The sequence below is a fragment of the Sphaeramia orbicularis genome, chromosome 1, assembly GCF_902148855.1.
Source record: "Sphaeramia orbicularis chromosome 1, fSphaOr1.1, whole genome shotgun sequence".
Taxonomy (NCBI): domain Eukaryota; kingdom Metazoa; phylum Chordata; class Actinopteri; order Kurtiformes; family Apogonidae; genus Sphaeramia; species Sphaeramia orbicularis.
This window is the reverse complement of record NC_043957.1, coordinates 40130082-40146809: the sequence shown is the minus strand read 5'-3', so window position 1 is coordinate 40146809 and position 16728 is coordinate 40130082. Positions and strand designations below refer to the sequence as shown.

Sequence of the window (16728 nt, the reverse complement as noted above, 5' to 3'; positions counted from 1 at the left end):
ACAGTCAGATTTGGACCAAGAACATACCTATTACATTTTTATTGAATTACAGGACGCTTCGACCTAGGTGGGTACATGCAATCTCGAAGTGTCATTCCACTCAATGATCTTCCCTTATTACTTTTTTATTGTATATGTATTAAATGATAGATACACTGCTGTGAATCATCCTTTTTCCTGACACTTTGCTAAAAAAGAATGAAATAAAGAATGTTAATTAAATGTTAATGCAAATATGAAAGACTAGAAGACAGGATTATAAAAGTAACATGTGACAGCCTTTATTAAAATTGTAATATATTTTCATCACAGAGGTGGTAAAAAAAACCCCATCCTGTCAGGATACTGAATTGGTTGATATGTTCACCTTAAGTGACTCAATCTCGTATTATGTAACAACTTAAAGCGACCAGTGAACGCCAATCCATCCACACAGTTGTCCCTCGTATCTCCAGAATGTGCACCATGCTGTGTATAATAGTCATTGTGAAGGATATTGTGCTGTGCCGTATAAGGCTGGCTTCACACAGGGATTACACCTAGATGATTCTTCAATAGAGAATTTAGTCTGGGGTAGCCGAGCTTAATCCATGCCTGTGGAAGCGGACCACAGTGCCGTGGAGCTGTGGCCAGATATGACAGAGAACAGAGAGCAGCCAGATTAGCTGGTACCAGGATGAGGGCTGAGGTTGAAGCTGCCTGACAGAGCGTTTCTTAACAGCTCCTCCCAAATCTCTCTCCTCTCTCTAATACAGTCTGAGGGAAACACTGTTCCCCTTCTGTGTTTTTGACGGTCTCTTTCTTTCTCCCACACTTCCTCCGTCTCTGTGTGTGTGTGAGGTGAGTGTGAGAAAGGAAGACGGCGAGAGGGAAAAACAGTGCGTATCAGTCTTATCGCTTCATTAGCCGCTAGATTTCTGGGGCATTCACAGTCTTGTTCCCACTCTCTCAGATGTGACCTCACGTGAGTCACATTAGATAATTAGGATGGTCCTAGAAGCATCCAGCTGCACAGACACACACTCCGAGCAGTGCTTTCACTTGCGGCACACATACACACTCTTCAGTCATTAGTGGAGAGCTTAACATGCAGCACAGTGCTAATGGGATTATCATTGCTGAGGGTCCCAGTCATCAACCTCTTATTCCTCCCTCTATTCATCATCAGGCTCTGTTCTGAAACACCACAGTCATTTTATCATGATCTCCTCCACCGTGGTCTATTCGCGTAAATATCCGTGTTTTTCTCACCTCACTTAGAACTGTTCTTTCTTGTCGTGACCCTATGTGGTGTCCTGGTGACCGGCAGAGTTCACAACACTGAACACAAAATTGCATTGTCCCTGTTCTGATCCCAGATGGGACCTCTGTTGAGCGTCTCATCCCTGTTTTCCAATCTAATTCTACTGTCTGATTTCAATTTAAGACAAAACAATTAGTGATTGATCAGTTTGGGCTATTAATCATGCCAGTATTGAATTTGGCTCTGATAGTGACCAATGGCTAATGTGCTTCTTCTCAGCTGGATTTAATGACTTAATGAGAAAAAAAAAAAAAACAGCTGAAAAATAAGACTTTCTCCCACCTAGATTTTCTTTTAATTAGTTTGATGTCCAGTTCCACATTTATTGATTTGTTGCTTAAAGTTTAACCTTCCTCTTGTGTTAGGGTCAGCACCGACCCATTTTAGATTTTAAATGCATAAAAGAACCACATAAAATTTTGTTTATTGCATCAAGGCTTTTTGACTTTGTCAGGAACCTCTATTTCAACAAAATAATACAAAAAAATGTTCTCACTAAATTATAAAATGCTCTGGTTGAAATTAAGACCTTTGTTTTGTTAGGGTCGATTTCGACCCAGTTATAAAAATGAAATAATAAAGCAGAAATTAGACCCAAAACTGAAATCCTAAGTGCACTGTCAGCCAACACACTGACAGCCAGCTCCTCTCCCAATCATGTGAGCTTTTTGGGATTCTCATTTTGCCTTGTGATCCAGTATACCTGCATAAAAACAAAACAAGCACAGATGGGCATGTCCACACATGTGAGGTCAGTTCAGTATAGAGCTGGTGACTGACAGAGTGTACATCGAGGGGTATACTGACAAAAAAAAGACCTAGAGGTCCACACCAAAAATATTGAAAGTAATATTTTTATGGATAAGGAAGTCTAACAAGGAAACCAAGAGATGAGAAACAAATTGGATGATAGATAATTGTTTTTAGTGTATTTTACAGCTGATTTACGACATGGGTCAAAACCGACCCGTTAACATGAGAGCTGGTAACAGAAAGCTAACACAAGACGAAGGTTGATGTTGACTCATCTAGATTTACGGTAAATTGTCTTTTTTTCAATCTCAATTTTTATCTTGTGTTTTGCAGTGTGCCACATTCACCCATTCACACAGCAGTGAAACAATAACTGAAAGCAACTTGGGGTTGAGTGTCTTGCTTAACCCTTAGGGATCCACGGTCCTGTGACTCAAATCACATGACTTTTTCAACAGGTCGTAGCGTCAGAAGTCGTAGACCACTGGGGATAACTGCATTCAAAAGTGCAGATTTGAAACACTCTCCCATTTTTTATTTGATGTTGATAGAACAAATACAACCGGAGATATGACGGTTTGAACTCAAACAAACGTGAATCAAAATATGAAAATGAGGTGGGTGGGCGTTAAATTTCTTACCATATCTTCGTAATTTTGTGTCCTTTTTCAAAACAGAAAAAACTGGCTGAATATGCAGATTCTAATCCACAGACTGCATTAGCATTACACATAAAGGTGAGGATGACCCCACCTGAACTGGATGCGGAAACAGGGAGGACCGGGGGTTAAGAAAACACCTATGTAAAGATATGGTTTTATATATTTGAATATAGTTTTATTTTATTACAATTTTGATTTTATATACCTAGTATTTGGAACCAATATTCACTTCTAAAGTCTTTGAAAAGGTTTGTTACGCATCTTTGTGGTATTTACACAGTAAACTATATACATTTTTCAAATCGGATTTTACATTTTTTGTGTGTTTTTTGGCCTTTTATGTTGATATAGTAGGTTAAAGTGAAAAATTAATAGGCAGATGCGATAGATAAAGTTGTGCTTAAAAAAAGAGATACCAAACATGGGTATAGTAAACATTTCTTTATGTAGTATATAAAGGCAAAATCAAAAGTACTCAAAAACGGTCAAAATAGGCTCAGACCCCTAAGGGTTAAAAACCCTTTGACATGTGGACAGGGGCCAGTGGTTGAACCACCAAACCTCTGATTTGCGGTCAACCCACTCGACAACTGAGGGATTTGTTCCAGTGATTTAGATGTTAAGTTCAAGAGATGTTCAGGTTCATGTGACCTCAAAAAAACTGTTCACCTCTAAAGTACAGGAGGAACGTTTTCAGTCTGAGATTTTTTTTTTTTCAATTCACTTGAAACTTTATGCAAGTGACAAAAGTACAAAGAAGAGATTTTCACTGTTTTCACAGGCCAATTTAATAATATATTGAAGGTATAAACAACACACTGAAAAAAAAAAACAAAAAAAAAAAACTTGTGATAGAAGCATTTTAATTATTCAAGATAGGAATTAGAATAAGTGAACACTGTGAGTGGAATTTTAATACTATGATTTTAAAGCAAAAGGATCTCTGAAGTCTTCCCTGGTGTGTCCTTGGTGTGCCCTCCCCCTCGTAAAGAACTACAGCTATAGGTCAAATTAAAACACTGCCAAAAACCCATACACACAGCTGTTTGTATGACCACCTTTGTCTATGTCTTTATAGGAAGTCTTCATCATGTCATTGTTGTGCCATGTTTGTGCAATGTCACTTTTTTTTTTTTTACATTCATAGTGCATGAGTTTTTCATCAAGATAATGGGAGAGTGGGACCACTGTGTAAAGTCTTCATTATCACATCCCAAAGATTATCATTGGGGTTCAGGTTTGGACTCTGTGGTAGCCAATCCATGTATGGAAATACTATCTCATGCTCCCTGAACCACTCTTTCACCATTTGATCCTGATAAAACCTGTCATTGTCATCTTGGGATATGTCTGGGATATCAGGGGGAAAACATCCACTGATGTTCAGACCTGGTCTTTCAGTATATTCAGGTTCAGCTCACCTCATTTTATGGACACATGATGTTGCTGAACCTAAACCTGACCAACTGTATCAACCCCAGATCATAACACTGCCCTCACAGGCTTGTACTGTAGGCACTAGGCATGATGGGTAATCACTTCATCCACCTCTGCTCTCACTCTGATGCATCCATCACTTAGAAACAGGGTCAATCTGGACTCATCAGACCACATGACCTTTTTCCACCGAAACACGGTCTAACCTTAATGCTCTACAGCACAGGTGTCAAACATGCGGCCTGGGGGCCAAATCCGGCTCATTAAAGGGTCCAGTCTGGCCCCTGAGATGAATTTGTGAAATGCAAAAATTACACTTAAGATATTAATCATTTTAGTTCAGGTTCCACATACAGACCAGTTTAATCTCCAGTAGGTCAAATCAGTAAAATATGATCATAATAGCCTAGAAATACTCACAATTCCAAATTTTTCCCTTTGTAAATATAAACATTTTCATGCCATTTTACTGTATTTACACTAAAACAAAGTAACATTTCACTAAAACGCGAATAACCTCAAAAATTATGAACATTTTGAAATGTCTGAAGTGTAATTTTAACAACATTCTGCCTGTTATTAAATATTTTGTGTATTTGTAGTTCCGCTGTGATCTGTAGGTTGTAATGTACATGTGTAAATGATAGAGACATAATATTGTTAAAATTGCACTTAGTTTTCTGAAGAAATTTCAGCTTGTTCATGTTATTCACATTATTTTATAGGTTAGTTGGTAGATGTAAACCTTTTCATTGCATAATTTTACTTTTTTTGCTCTAAAACATAGAAGAAATTTTGGAGTTGACATTTTTTTATATATTAATATGTTATTATTTCACTTGTTTGGCCCTCTGCAGATCAAATTTGGCTGAATGTGGCCCCTGAACTAAAATGAGTTTGACACCCCTGCTCTACAGAGTGTAAAAAAATAAATATTTACATTTTGAAAAATTACCCCCAGTTCCACATTTGATAATTTAAATCCACCCCCTAGGGTCCACCCTTTAGGTGGTGGCCCTAACCCCAACCCTAACTTGGCCTGTCATTAGTGACATTTTCAGGCCTAAACAAGTTGAATTAACTTTGAAAGGCAGGAACAGCTGCCATGAGTAAAGAAATGAAACTGACATGGTGGCCAAAGTGTTAATGCTGTAACCTGGCAATTTTGTGGAAAACAAGATGGAGGCCAATTGTCCCCTCCCATGACTTTTGATTGGATTTAAATCCCACCGCTACTTCGTGCAAACCAGTTTTAACTTGGATTGTGCATTTTGCCCCTGCTCACTCATGCGTGAAAACCTGGGTCTGTAAATTTGGACAAATATCCACCAATCCATTACCTACCAACATTCAAAAAAGAAAATTCCGAAAGTTATCAAATGCGGAACTGGGGGTAATTTTTCAAAATGTATATATTTTTTTTGATACACCCTGTATATCAAACTGATGGTTGTTTAAGAAAAGAGAAGTTAAATCCTGTTCAGTTAAATCCAGGTTTTGACTGTTCTTTTTTTGTTTTTGGTTAGTGAGTCTGTAAGATAACACTATTTTTCTTACAATGCTCACTAATAATGAGAGTATATGAGAAGTATATGAGTGTTTAGTTCTGAAAAGATTTGCTGCATGATATTATTTTGTAATGCTCTTTAAGCAGCTAATTCTAGACTTAGAGCAATTCAACCATCTTTACCCATAAAACCCAAACATCCACTAGCGACCAAAACCATCTACTGATCTAAAATGTATGATACCTGTTAATCCATTAATCCAATACGTGTAAATAATTGTTGTAAAATGCAGTCTGTCATCTTTTCATGGTCATCAGATATGACCCATTTGGATGTTCAGAGGCTTCACAGTGAACGTGGAAACACCAATATTTATTGATATAATATTGATTCACCAGTAAAACCCATGTAGTTTGATAAATAACAGCGGTCCTAGACAGTTGTCTTATGTTCAGTTAATGATATATTTTACTGTAAAAGTCACTTTTTCTTTTCTTTTAGTATAATAACCCTCAAGTTTAATCTAGGGTTTTATGAATATCTACATATCAGTACATTAAATATTGGAAAGTACCTGATTTTCACTGGAAGAATGCTAAATACAGAGGATTATTCCATAATAAATGGTGACAAATAACTTAAGAAATGTTAAATGTAAAGAAAAAGATAATTTGGGAACTACTACAAAAGTAGCACTGGGTCTTCATCCGTAAAAAGAAAAAAACATTTTCTCATTGTAATGCTCACATGATTACTAAGAGAACAATCTTTCCAGAGAGAGCTAACTTTAATTTGTTTTCCTGCTGTCACTGACATATTCACCTCCCTCCATCTCAGCCACTCTCAGCCCTCTTTCCCATAATCACTGCATCCATTTCATCAGCTCATTTAAAAGTAATATTACCCATAACCATTCAATTTTCACTGTGTTTATTCTGTCGACTGAAATAGTAGTGGAGATATTGACAGCGGAGTGCAGAGTGATTCTGTCCAGGCCATTGTGTTGAGTGGTTCGTTGGAGAGGAGTGGATGACTGGAGGGCTATCTATGATATTACATATAGTGAGGAAGGCGTGGGAAAAAGAGGCCTCTGAAAGCCAAAAGCTTAAATACCATGCTTCACACACACAGACATGAGAGACAAGTCACACAAGCACACACACGTAAAACACACACAGGCAGTGGATTAGGATGGGGATTATAGAAGCCTAGATGTAAAACAGGCAGAGACAGATCAGTGTCATACTTTATAAACATGCACATACATACACACATGTACATTGGATGTGTATTAAGAATGTACAGTCAGATGGATTTACCTTGTGCTGGATGGTATGATGACTTAAGTTCATGCATCGTGACAGAGCACTATTGAAGCTTGAAAATCAGGGCAGTTCAATAGAGCAGCAAAGAGGCTTTGGCTATCAATTATTGAACTTAAATGGCAGAAACCAAGAATGACAGCGTTTTAATGTTGGAATCTGTATTTTTTTTAATGTGCATACAGTTATTGTTTTTATCAATGACCTTCAAACAGCACTATGTGAAGGGTTACAGCTAAGGATTACTTTCATTTACACTCCCAAGCGTTTTTTTTTTTCATTTGTGTTTTTCCTTTTTCTCAGTAGTAGTTTTTTGATATAAAAAGCTGACCTAAGTTTTTAAGAAGTATTTAAGAACTAATCATTCACTGCAATCACTTGACAAGTTTGAGGTTAAGGTCAGTTTGCTCCAGTCACCTTTCTCTGTATTAAAAGATTTCAATCATATACTGGGAAACACTCCAAAACATCTTAAATTACACTCTTTCATCATGACAGTTTCTTGATGATGGTTCCTCAAATAAAAGCTGTTGAGTGTTTTAAAGTTTTCATAATCTCACTTATGATTTGAAACTGATGCAGAAACAATTAAAGAAGTTATTCTTATAACTCTCAGTCCACAGCACAAATGTGTGAATTTTCTCCTATCCTTCTACTGAGAGAAGCAATCAAATAAAATTCTTGAATTTGAAGATGTTGAGATGTTTCAGTACAGTTTAACTTTAGCATCTAACCAAACAGTTTCCCTTTAAAGTTTTGTCTTGATTAAAAATGAACTGCTAGTTGGAGAATTATATTTGGGAGGATTAGATCTTCTTCATAAGCTACTATGCAAATTCTGCTCTGCAAAAAACATTTTTTCCAGAACATAAATGGCTCCACAAACCAGAACCCAAATCATAAAAGTGAGTGGTTAACACATATATGCACTCCCACATTATGAGAAAATGAGATGGAACTGTCCATTTCCCCACCACCCACCTTGTTAATTGAAACAAATTGCACAGTCATTAAACTCTGAATCAGATCAGATATAGTAACACACAAGCCCACTGAATCCTCTTGAAGTATACAAAGTGATACTGTCATGCTGGATATTGTCATTTGTTTTAATGCCGGGCCAAACAGTGGTCATACATGATGGAATACTAGTCATACACTGACTAAGAGCCTCAATCTGAGGCCATAGTCTTCAGTCCGGCTTCATCAGCTGTGTCTTGGTCACCAGACATCTGTCAACAGCTTGCAGCTCAGTGGAGGTCTGTGGCTCCCCACGATCCCATCTTCTCTACAACTGTGAAATATAATCATCAACCTCTGCCTCGTTTCCTTTTATATTCACTCTGCATAATTCTGCTCAGCCTCCTCAAAACTCTCCCCTCTCTGCATTCGCCTCCTTCTCCTCTACATTTCTCCTCTCCTCCTTCGGTATATTGAAATATATGACTAGTAATTTGCCAATCTCCCCCACCATCACACACACACATGCACACACAAACGCATGCAGAGGCATCCAGACCGCAAGAGCTGCTGTGGTGTATAATGACAGATAATTGGCTATTGTGGGTTCGCCTTCGGCAGCAGGAACCAATCACAGTGACAGCCACTTCTCTGTGACCCATGCATGTTCGCGTGAGTGTTTGCGCAGGCATGTGTATCTCAGTGTGTGTGAAGTGATGATTGTATTTTATTTTGCTGTCTGGCTTTGTTGCTTTGCGCTGAGATGTAATTACAAGTTAATTGTATACAGTATGTAACTGGCAGCTCTCTTTGTAGTCTAAACCCTCCTCATTGTAGCTTTTATGTAAACAGATAAATGATTTAACTTTAATACATACATTTTAGTATGTGTGAATATGCACTGCTGCCCAGCATGCATATACAGGGTAGGGAAGCAAAATTTACAATGAACATTTAGTTGTTTTTTCTCAGCAGGCACTACGTCAATTGTTTTGAAACCAAACATATATTGATGTCATAATCATACCTAACACTATTATCCATACCTTTTCAGAAACTTTTGCCCATATGAGTAATCAGGAAAGCAAACATCAAAGAGTGTATGATTTGCTGAATGCACTCGTCACACCAAAGGAGATTTCAAAAATAGTTGGAGTGTCCATAAAGACTGTTTATAATGTAAAGAAGAGAATGACTATGAGCAAAACTATTACGAGAAAGTCTGGAAGATACTATTAAAGAAGAATGGGAGAAGTTGTCACCCGAATATTTGAGGAACACTTGTGCAAGTTTCAGGAAGCGTGTGAAGGCAGTTATTGAGAAAGAAGGAGGACACATAGAATAAAAACATTTTCTATTATGTCAGTTTTTTTGTGGCAAATAAATTCTCATGACTTTCAATAAACTAATTGGTCATACACTGTCTTTCAATCCCTGCCTCAAAATATTGTCAATTTTGCTTCCCCACCCTGTATATATATATATATATATATATATATATATATATATATATATATATATATATATATATATATATATATATATATATATATGAATTCAAGCATAACCTCGATAATTTATGTACTTATTATGTACCTATTACTGCTCAGGGATTCTCGTCTTACATTCTCTGGGCTTACGCACACTATACAGTGCAGTCTTGCTGTTCTTCACTAATGTGATAGCTGCTTAGCTTGTCATTTGTCATTCATTTTGATAGAGTCAGCAACCCTGGTTAATGGTCTGTCTGCTCGCTATTTGTATGAAACCTGTTGACTTCAGCTGCTCCAAACTGATCACAATAATGATTTTTTTTTCCTCTGGAAGTCGTCCTGATGAGTTCTTTCACGCTGAGTGGAAGTGTAGTTGCATCAGCAAAAGCCTTTAAATTAACAGCTATAGTGCAAGCGGCTGATGTCTTCTTCTCACCCTTGTTGCTTTTCTGTTCTTTCCTTTTATCTTTAACTGATTTTTTTCTCCACCTCTCTGTTTTGTGTCTTTCTCTGTCACTTCCTCCTCACTTTCTGTTTTTTTCTCCCTCCCTCTATCTCTCCCTGTTTGCACTGATTCTCATTTCCGTTCTTTCAATGGGAGTGCTCTCCCAACCCGTGCTCACAGACTAAATGAGATCCTGTGTGCATGTGCTCTGTGTGTGTGTGTGTGTGTGTCTGTGTGTGTGTGTGTGTGTGTGTGTGCGCGTGCATGCAGCTTTGACTCTGTAAATATGATCTTTTCTGTATTGCTAATACATACTACCATAAAAAGTGTGAGTTGCGTGCATGTGTGGAGGAGGGGCTGTGTACTTCATCTTACCAGCCAGCTCAATATTCCCAAATGCAATTTCCTCAATGTGAAAAGAGCAAGCTGGATGTTCATCATTCTATACTCCCTTCTTAGTGTTCAATAAAAGGTTCTTTAGGACTGCTAGGCTGCTCGCTCTCATGTCCTCTTTTTTCCCTATGACTCTGATTTTCACTCTTTCTGACTCTATACATAAACACTATGCATGCACGAACACTCTGCAGAGTCATACCTTCCTGCCTTTTGTGGAACACAGCGGATCTGTCTTGCATGATTAAAGTGCATATCACAGCATGTTTCCTGAGTGTGTCTTTGTAATGCTGCTTAACATTCTGAGCCTATAGCGTATAATTTAGTCCCACCAAGCTCATCTTTATTGTGTTTGTAAAAAATCATTTCAGGCAATTGAGATCTTTACAGTAATATAGATAAAAACACATTTCAGCTCTGACTTCAGTGAAGTAATCGTGATTCCAAAAGCTTGAAATTCACCATTTTCCGCAGGTAATACATGGGAAGATCATCATTGTCAGAGCCAATTCAACATTTTTACAACAGAAGCCAAAGTCTCATTCAACACCTTTTAATGGTTGAACAGAAAATAAATCTTCACGGGTGAACAGGGACAGAAAAAATGGTTGCTATCCATGTTTATCCTTGTCGTGTAATCCAGATATATGATTACAGATAAGGATATGACTTTCATATAGGTGTAATAAACCAACCTCCAGTGTTTCCCCAGACATCTCTCCTACTGCTTATGCTCTCCTCATTAGCTGCATTACTGTCTTCCTCAATGACATTATGGCTGTAATTGTTCAGGTACAATTTAGGGAGGTGCCGTCTCTAATATCAGCCAAGCCAGTAATGGTTACCAGCTCACTGCAGCCTCACACATATGGGTGGCAATCAAATGACCTGAGAACTGGCAAATGCCAGGTCAGAGCCTTGAGGAAGGAAGAGATAATGATGTGCTATGTGTTTATCTGCTCATGATAGTATATGAGTATGTGCAGAGAAAGACAGAAACTAGATATACATTCACACAGTGCTATTTTCAGGTTATCCAAAGTAGTACTTATGTGTGTTGATTGTAAAGTTATCAATCTTGGAACCTTTTGCTGTGTACATGTGTGAATTAACGATGGGATCAAGAGACTATAGGAGGGTGGGGGTCAAGTGAATGTGTGTGGCATTAATCACTAAACATCAGTGCTGGTTATTCCAAGCACAGATATGGCACTACAGCTCTCTGTGATGCTGAGATTACAGGCAATTATTTAAATGTCATGGATTTAATGGGCCGTCGCTCTGCACCCCTTTCATAAGTTCAAAGTGGAGTTTTCAAGGTGATGAACCAAGGACTCATTTGCTGAGTCTCAGTGTGTTTTTAACATTTTTGTGTCCCATTTTTCACTTTTACACATTAAAGAAAAGCAACAAAAGCAGTCTTTCTATCATACTATATACTGCATGCAGTATTTTATTAAGTACCTTTCTAGCCTGTTGTTTGTCTAATCAGTGGAGACCAGAGGGAAAACACAGTGACAGAATAGGCAGTTTCTGCATGACTTAAAAAACATTGAAAACTGATCATTTGGGCAACAGTGTGCACACAATGCCTGCAGTGGATATGTGAACTCAAGTGAACATGTGTGTGGACAGTCATGTGCTTGCACATAGAAAATGCATTCATGCGTATACACCCATTGAATACTGAACCCATATATCCATACATATTTATTTGGCATCGCTTGAATATTTAATAGAGGGTTAGTGTTGATATGCTTTGACAGGAAAGTCATACATGGGTGTGAAACAATGAAAGCAACACCATATGCAGAAGATTTGCAGCACTTCTACATATGATGTCTTAGTAAAACAGTGCTTTGCAACTCATTGCAAGTGTTGTTCTGCAGTGCAATGCTCTGTCATGAGGCCCATCAAATGCTGCACTAGAATCTATTTTAGTCAGGCAAGTTATCTCTATAGCAAACCCCTTATCTCTTACGCGCTGCGTTATTATCTTTTGAGTGTCAGTGTGTGTGTGTGTGTGTGTGTGTGTGTGTGTGTGTGTGTGTGTGTGTGTGTGTGTGTGTTTGACTGAAAATGCATGCACATTTTCATTGTATATGTGTGGGCATCCATGACACAGATGTGTTTAACTGCAAATTGTATGTGCAACCTTGTGCATTTTTGTCTGTGGCTTACATTGATGTGTGTCCATCCTCAGCCTGAGGTTGTGATTCATGTACCCACTGAGTTTTTGCAACAAAAGCACGTTTACGCTCCTCCATCTCATTTACATTGCGCTGATGGGAATCTGCTGCACCACTGATTATGTTTGGTGTTCTAGGTCAGCACACCCAGATAAGTCTGTCTGGATGAGTGTGTGCGTCTGTGTGCATGCATGTGCACGGAAATCTTGTTATATTTTGACTTCGCTTCTTCCCTTCTTCCCTTCTGTTTTTTGCTGACGTTACAGTTAGGTTTTAACACTCTCAAAAGTTTTTATATATCCGGTAATGAAGTAATTTACCTAACAGCCAGTTCATGTATCCAAATGAATCAGCCTCTCTTTTCTTTCACAGAACTGTCTTCATCAGTAGGAACATGCTCTTTTAGTTAATAAGTCCACATCGACACAGCTAAACCACTCACATGCATCTTGGTATAATCACGTTTTGTGCCCTAAGCACCCCAAGGAGTTCCATCTGGGAGGGTGGTTTTTATTTTAGAGTCATCATACAGCTGTCTGCATTGTAGGCACTTACAGCAAAAAAATACTCATTAAAACTATGTTTGCGTCTTTTCTGTAGAAACCTCAAAACTCCCAAGCGGACTTTCCTTCAGATTCTGGACACTATTGACCTAAATAACATGAAATGTTCTTGCAATTTGCAGTAGTTTGCCAAAGTACTGCTTTTGGTCCTCTCTCTCTTGAGGAAACATCAGCTTCATTTGTCTCTGTGGAAACATTTTGCCAGTGATTGGCCCTTAAAGTGAACATCACCTGTGTGGGGCTCCTGTGAGTTGGGGGTTGTCATTCCTACAGTTAAATTTTCATTTCATTTATTTTATTTGTGGTTGTGCATTTCATCAGCAGACATTCAGTAATCGTCAAGTAAACAAATATATATACACACCCATGCTCAAAAAGGAGCAAGATGAAGAAAATCTTATATTTCCTTCCCCCCTTCTAAACAATAATAGCCTTAATGGTTAGCCATACACAACTAGCTATAAAATCATACTGTATAATGTCAGACTAACCAAACGAAATACATCCAAAGATAATACAAAACGAATACAAAACCAAGTGCAAAACTACATGTCCAGGAAGTACAAAACAAACAAAACATACATTGTAAAAAATGACTGTAGAATTAACACCACAAAGTTGTAAAATTGCAACATAAAAAAAACTGTAAGTGACAATACAATGCAAAGTTGTTTATTTGAAAAGATTTTTGTGTTAATGATTGAATCAAATATTGCTGTAGTTCTTACCGGAAGAGTATGTGAACAAAACCAGATTAGTATGTAGAAATGATGTATTTCTATTGTTTTTAGAAAATAAAACTGTAAATTGAAATACAGTGTGGTGCTGTTTAACTTGCAAGACCATAATGACCATAATGTTGAAGTAACGGCATATTTGCATATATATATAAGTTATAAAAAAGTAAACATTTTAAATTTGTAAATTAATGGGTTGGTAGAGTTGGTAGAGCGGCTCGTCCGATAACCAAAGGGTTGGTGGTTTGAATCCTGGCTCTGACTGTCCGTATGTCCACATGCAGTCCATTTACCAGTTAAATCTTCATGTTTAAAATGTTAAATCTACATGTTTATAAAATGTTAAATCTACATGTTTAAAATGTTAAATCTACATGTTCAAAATGTGAAATCTTCATGTTTAAAATGTGAAATCTTCATGTATAAAATGTTAAATCTACATGTTTAAAATGTTAAATCTACCTGTTTAAAATGTGAAATCTTCATGTTTAAAATGTGAAATCTACATGTTTAAAATGTTAAATCTACATGTTTAAAATGTTAAATCTACATGTTACTCCGCAAATATGTTTACAGTTGGATGTGTTTTTTACAGTATTGTTCTGGAAACCACAGCTGACAGTTTTTTTTTCCGTAAAAACAACAGGACTTTTTTTTTTTTTTTTTTTTTACAGTGTAGGCAAATACATACTTGACAAAACAATACAAAACCCTTCTGAAACCAGACCAAAATAAGATGCAATCCAAATACAGAAGCAAACTGTAAAAACTTATAACTGTCCATATAATCTCATTGTTCTTTTTTTATACACTTTTTTTTTTCAGTTGGAATATGTTTTTACAGTCCTTCAGCTCATTATAAAGAGAATTCCAGAGTTTAACAGCCACATCTGCTTCAGAGTTAGATAGTATTTGACTTCATCCTTTTTGTTTTATTTCATCATTGAAGTCAACATGTCACTAAAGTGGGGAATGAAGTGTGGGCTCTCACACGCGTGGATCCGGACGATCTCAGCTCCTACCGGGCGAGGGAGTGATGACAAAGGAAACAGGAGCTCCAGATGGATCCTCACTACATTATCAACTCCCCAAAATAACGTCGCAGCGATTACACGGCTTTAAATCTGCCAACTTCACTCCAGCCACCAACACTGGGGACTTTGCAGCTACCTTATACACACCGTGTCGGAAATTATTGGAGCGAGAGAGAGAGAGAGAGAGAGAGGAAGGGAGAGAGAGAGAGAGAGAGAGGGGGGGGGGGGGGGGAGGCAAACAGACGCACGGTGTGGGATTATTTGGGCAGAGCGGCTGCAGCCACGGTGGATGTTATTCACACAGACGACGGACTGAGAGCTTGAATCTATTCACACTGCGAGTTTTTCCAACGACGTCGCCGTGCAGGATGCTGACATGGTGAGGCATCTCTTTCAATTCTATGTGTAGTTTGTGCCATCGCTTACATGCACTGGAGAACCGAACTTAGAATAATGCATCCCCCCTCCCGTGCAAACAGCCGATCCGCGCGTATCCTGTTTGTGTCCGTCTCTGTGATTCTCCTCCATATGACTGACACCAAATATTTCCACATTTTTCCCACCCTTTCATGAATAATTAGTTGTTTTATTGTTGTTTTGCTATTGAATTCTTACTATTTAAAAAAAAAAAATAAAAAAAAAATAGTATGATATTGCTGTGGAAGTGTCCAGTAAAGACCTAAAGCATGGATGTATTGGCTTCATTTTGATCCTCAGTTTTATTGTTTTTATAATTTGCTTTATAATGTGATGGCTTCATTATGTTACTGTCATAGGGTTTTAATGATCTCAAGGTGCCACAGCAGTATTCATCTATTTTAATGTCCTATTTTGCTGTGATTAACACAAGGCATCCTTCTCAAATCTGCTGTAAGATTACCAGTCCTTTTTGGTCTTGAAATGAGGTTTTGTTTTATGTTTTTTTTTTTTTTTTTTTTTATGCTGATGAGAGATTTAGGAGGCAGTAAACCGCTTGCGTTTCACTGGGGTTGCTTGCTGCCTGGGGCTTGGTGCTCCCCCTCAAAACATGCTCAGAGGTATTTTCTCACGACTGAGACCATGCCACCAGCACAGAACAGACAAGACTGGACATTTAATGGTGCACAGACGCAAAGCAACAGGATTTGTTAATGGCTGTCAGTCAGTTCAGTATCTTTCTAGAGTGGGTTGCTTGTGAATTTATGCAAAATGGCATGACTACTTTAAACTCACAGAAGCCACAGTGGCTTATAGGGATGAATTAATGTGTGTGGATTTACCAGCATGCTTCCACTCCATATATTTTAGAAATGTTTGTGAACCTTTTAGATGATTTCCATGACTCATAACGTGCCCAATTTGGTAGTAAATTGGTTCGCATGATTTGGTTCAACCTTTAAGATGTAATTTAAGTGACAAGTTAACTGCAGTTTTAATGCATGACAATGTAAATATATGTGTCCTTGTTTCTCCTTATGCCACTGCTGTTACTCACTGACTGTAATGTGCTGATAAGAGTGTCTGTACATAAGTGTCCGGCAGCAGTCAGCAGTCTTGTTGAAACAGTGTCTTTACCAACATTACAGACCTCACTTGCTTACAAATCAAGCATGCAAGTTATATTACAGCAATTAGGCGTTACTACATGAGAGACATATTAAGTATATGTTGAGTGAGTGTTTCTTCAGGTGATGTACATATAGAACATGTCAATGCGAAATAACGTAATAGTTAATATGATGTTGGACAAATGTGTTTTGTGTTTGATTATGAGCAATGCTGCACACTATAGATGTGGGGCGCAGTGGCAAGTGTTCTGCAACCTGTTTTATGACCAAATCCTGCTACTCCCAGGTCATAGGTGCCTTGTCACATGCCAGTCTGTGGTTGAATAAGTGCCTTACCCCAGCTGATCTTGTTCTGTGTTTGTGTGCTGAGTGTGTGAGTGTG

At 37.9% G+C, this 16728-nt stretch overlaps 1 protein-coding gene across 14 annotated transcripts in view; it reads left to right on the top strand.

Annotated features, from left to right (window-relative positions):
• ptprdb (protein tyrosine phosphatase receptor type Db) overlaps positions 1-16728 on the top strand; it is a 187548-nt gene that overhangs the window by 63473 nt on the left and 107347 nt on the right. For 2 of the 14 annotated variants that reach the window (XM_030147136.1, XM_030147080.1), the window contains exon 1: positions 14857-15178. The exons of 9 other annotated variants lie outside the window; for them this stretch is intronic. The gene's annotated coding sequence lies outside the window, so the exon portion shown is untranslated. Of the gene's footprint in view, positions 1-14856; positions 15179-16728 lie in introns of those variants that run through there. 3 more of the 14 variants (XM_030147153.1, XM_030147143.1, XM_030147164.1) reach the window with 2 other exon arrangements.